This window comes from Perca flavescens, chromosome 9, assembly GCF_004354835.1.
Source record: "Perca flavescens isolate YP-PL-M2 chromosome 9, PFLA_1.0, whole genome shotgun sequence".
NCBI lineage: Eukaryota > Metazoa > Chordata > Actinopteri > Perciformes > Percidae > Perca > Perca flavescens.
This window is the reverse complement of record NC_041339.1, coordinates 33,697,606-33,702,140: the sequence shown is the minus strand read 5'-3', so window position 1 is coordinate 33,702,140 and position 4,535 is coordinate 33,697,606. Positions and strand designations below refer to the sequence as shown.

The window sequence follows — 4,535 nt, the reverse complement described above, 5'->3', positions numbered from 1 at the left end:
TTTTATACCCTCCAAATTGAACAGTAATCAGTAACACACACACTCACACACACACACACACAGTCCAGTCTTTGACCTGGGAATCTACGTTCCCTGCTGCATCTGTTTCACCTTCTTACATAACCCCTCCAGAGCCAAAAACAAATAAGCATGTGTGTACAGAAATATAACAAAAATGTTTGACTCCAGAAGACTTTTGGGGGAAATGTATAACTTACAGTGATCAATAAACTAACACATTGATATTAAATTAACTGACGGGAAACATTTTACTGCACAATCAATATGTTTACATCCATACTTTAAGTACATTTTGCTGATAACACTTACATAACTTGATGGAAACGTTTTATTAGGAATAACCCCTTGAGATGTAGCATCTCATAGCAACCTAAATATACAGTACAATCACAATTAGACACAACAGTTAACAAAACAACAACAGCCACAAACAAACAAAGACATAAGAAAAGAGAGAGGAAAAAGGCATCAAGATCGTTTTTTTTCAAGCTGGACCCTATTTTCCTATGTTTTTGTGTGTAAGTGAATGAACAACAGTCTTTGAAATTTGTCCAGTAGCCTAGTAAGCGTGAACACTGTAACCGGCAGTCACAGAGCGGGCTGCAATGTAACTATGGGGTAAATGTGAATCATCAATTTGGTCCACTAAAAGGTTTAGATTATTATGTGTATAAGTGTCTGACAACATTATGGAAAGGATGCCTACATAGATAGACCTTTTTAAAACCTCTTTGAGACCTTTCTGTTTAACCAGAAACAGCTCTGAAGTCGCTAGCGCTAAACCCACCAGACTCCATTTAAAAAAACAATACTTTTAGCGTGTATAGAGCCAACATATTTTCACATGTAAATCCGTAAACTATGTGTTCATTTCAACCAGAACAACAAAGAGTTGTGAAGGTTGGAAAAGTGGAACGACGACCCAAAGCGTCTTTTCATGGTTTTATTTAGTTTCTGTCGATTTTGAATGAAGTGTATTTTACAATGCTAAAATTACTGTTTATTTACATGGAGTCTGGTGGCTTTAGCAAACGCAATTTTGCAGATGTTTTTAGGTTTAAAAAAAGGATCTTACTCTTTAACAGAAAAGTCGACCTCCTTAGAAATTCTTTCCATAATGTTGTCAGACACTTAGAATATTAATCTGAGCCTTCAGTGGCAAAACAAGCACTTTTGTGAATTTAAATACAAGCTGCACAATTGCCCTATTAACTTATATTGTATCTTGTTTTGCCACTGCCGGCTGCAGCGATCTCGCTTAATACTGGACCAATGTCAAAGATTGTTGTCATCAGTCACTTGGACACAAAAACATAGGAAAATAGGGTTGTAGGTCCAGGTTGAAAAAAACGGCAGTTACTACCCTTTAACTAAGGTTTTAAATGCAGGACTTTTACGCAAGACACATTTCAGCTATCTGTATCTGTCTATTTTCAAGTATCCAATAAAGTGAAATCAAATCAATCCTCATTAATAATTCAAAGATCCTTTATTGACTGTTTGTGTTGGACCTTTACTTTGTTAATTACCGAGGTGCGCAAACCAAAAGTGTAACTCGATGGCTTAAACCTCGTATTTTTCAAGTTATTATACAGTATCAAAGTATATTTTAGTCTTTGCAGGATCAAGAAATAACTTTTTTATTTATTTATTTTTTACAGTATTCCTTTTGGGAGAAAAACATGTAAAACATGCTTTGGTGTTTTTCTCCAAAGTCGGTGTCCTTGACACTTCTGTCAGGGAAATGTGTCCAGCAGGCGCAGGTGGAAAGAGCAAAGTCATGCCAAGATCTCCTCCAGGGTGGCAGGAGGAGCCAAAACACACAGCCTGCGAGGGGGAAGAGACACACAAAACACAGCATTAACATTTACAGTAATTATGGGCACAGCTTTGCAGAAACGCACTGACAATTAGGCCTACAACTCTGATCTTGTTAGTGATGAGTTAACTAGTGTTTAACAGGTGTCACAACTTAACTATGCCACAAAAACATTAATTTAAAGGCTCAGAACTGTGATGTCTTCTTCATTTTCGGGTTGTTTTTCTTTTGCATTTGAATCAAGCCTTCTTAAAGTGTCTTGAAACAAACACACAAGAGTCGATCTCCGAATGCAACATAACAGGGAGGAAAGTAAAGATGGAAAGCTCCTAAAGCTTAGTTGCATATAAATGCACAGATAATTCGTTGTTTTGTCGTTAGTGAAAAACAATATTGACCTTGTAGTTGAAAAAGGAGCCTCATATAAGAATGACATTTCCTCCTATGGAATTCGTTCATTCGCATTCAGAAATTAAAATTTTTTGACTGGCAACATGGCTGCGAGCGGAAAAACCAACTGCTAAAGTGAGTTGTTCAAAACCTTTTTAGTACAGGGTTTTACTGTGTACACAAACAATGTTCTCAATGCTCGAGTTCATGTGTAGAGCTTCTGGTGATACTTCGAGCAAAGTTCCATGTTGTGTCGAGCAGGGCTTAAATTTGAGCTGGAACATGTTCCGGCACCTCCGACGTTGGATCCGGAACCTTTTTAATTGGATCTGGCACCTCCTGTGTCACTATGAAAAATTAATCACCTAAATTTTGAATTACTGTTTGTGTAGTGTTCAATGTTGTTATCTGTCTTGTTAGTCTTTATTCCCCATTGAAGTTCCACAAAAATCGTATGTTTGCATTTTCGACACGTTTTGAGGTGAATTTTCAGGGTAAGACAGAGGGTGGAGAGGGACGGAGGGAGGCACTTCAAGTGGTTGGTGGTTGAGATCACTGTTAGCCTCGTTTCACTCAGGGGTAAAATGTCAAAAAGACAACAAAGTTTGCTTAACTTGTTTAAATACGCTGACCAGTTGGATCACAAACAAGGAAAAATCATTTCCCCTGATCAAGAATGTGGAGACATTACATTTCGTACTTATGCAGTGCATGTTCTGAAATTAAAATAAACATTTCCCTGATGTACACACAGCATTGTTAAGGTTTTTTTAGTCAGAGAAGCTATGTAGGCAGTGCAATTTCTTTTTTTGTTCCGTTTTTAGTCGCCGGATCCAACCCAACTCTGCGCTCCGGAACCTCCCACTTTACAAATTAAGCACTGGTGTCGAGTCTTCTTAGTGTTTTAAAAATAGCGAGCATAGTAGTGCCCCTAGCACTCCCATTCAAAAGGCCATTTGACTGAAAACGAAAATACGGTCAATCTTAAAAGTGCCCCTTCCGTCCTAATTATGCTTTTAAACGAAAGTTCACAAAAAGACCCTAGGTTGCATTTTGGCGAGAGTTACGCTTTAACAATATGCACAAACTGATTTTTCTTCTATTTCACATTCAAGTACTTGACATGGAGGATAAAGGTGTTTGACTCCTTTAGTTTATACTTACTGTGTCAGTTCCTGTTCCAACGGACTTGGCACTGTCAACCTGTACATGTTTGACAAGCCACAACAATACCATAACAATTTTGAATTGAGTGTGAAGGCAGATATGTTAACCACTTATGAACTGGTCTGGCAATAAATCTATTTATGATTCTGATTCCTACAGCTATATATCTTCATGCTCCAAAAATACTTTTTCATCATACCATTACAGTCTTCTGAGAACCACTGGAGAAGATGAGGTCTTCTGGGTTCGAACCCACTCCACCATCTCACCTCTTGATGAACTCGGCAACACTTTTCTGGATGCATGGTATGCCACAGGAGGTTAAAGAGTATGAGCCTGTCATCGACAAAGTGCAGAGATCAGCCATTAGAGAAGAGGTGCCAGTGAAAGGAAATATGTGCACCAGTTTGTTTTCAAATCTGTACAAATGAGTGAATATCATTCATTCTCACCCACGCTCCCTCCACTGCAGGCCCCCAGAAGCTTCGGTGCCCTCTGCCTGGCATCCAGAGGGAGGCATTTTTCTGTGAGGAACTCAAGGTAAAGACACGCTGCCAAGACCTGAGAAGACAAACAGGGAATGACACAAACAGACAGGCTCGGTTTGTAGCTGTCAGACTGATAAAATATAAACCACCAACCTGGCGAACAAATGACAAAAGGATCCCCTGAACTGACATCAATCACCTGCTGGAAGGGTTTTGTCACTCCCTGGGAAAAGAACATTTTAGGTTAGATACAAGCTCAGGTGGGTGCTATTTTTCAACCCTGACATCCAATTTCTCTCTTTTGTGTTATGTTAAGTAGTCTTTTAAAATCAACTTACATTCTGTATCATCAGTGTAAAACATGACAAGAAACATTTGTTGTCATTATTTCTACAATGAAAGCGAGATGTACAAATCTAAGACGAGTTTAATGACATACTAGGGAATGAAAGTCCACAGTACTAAACTAGTTTGAATCCTACTTAAAAAATAGGGACTACTTTGTGTCTATAGGTAATTATACATCTGAGCAGACAAATATGACATGCATAGTTCCCCAAGGGTCCATTCTGGGGCCTCTTCCATTTTAACATCTACATGCTTCTACTGGCTGAGGTTATGGAAAACAACAAAATATGTTACCATAGTTA

At 38.5% G+C, this 4,535-nt stretch overlaps 1 long non-coding RNA gene across 1 annotated transcript; it reads right to left on the bottom strand.

Moving 5' to 3' along the window:
• Window positions 1-1,741: 1,741 nt before the first annotated feature.
• Window positions 1,742-4,110, bottom strand: LOC114561460 (uncharacterized). The gene is made up of 5 exons (XR_003693361.1): window positions 4,039-4,110; window positions 3,850-3,958; window positions 3,597-3,733; window positions 3,395-3,433; window positions 1,742-1,848 (listed from the first exon to the last, which is right to left on the bottom strand). It is a non-coding gene; the product is annotated as an uncharacterized LOC114561460 (long non-coding RNA).
• Window positions 4,111-4,535: the final 425 nt, after the last annotated feature.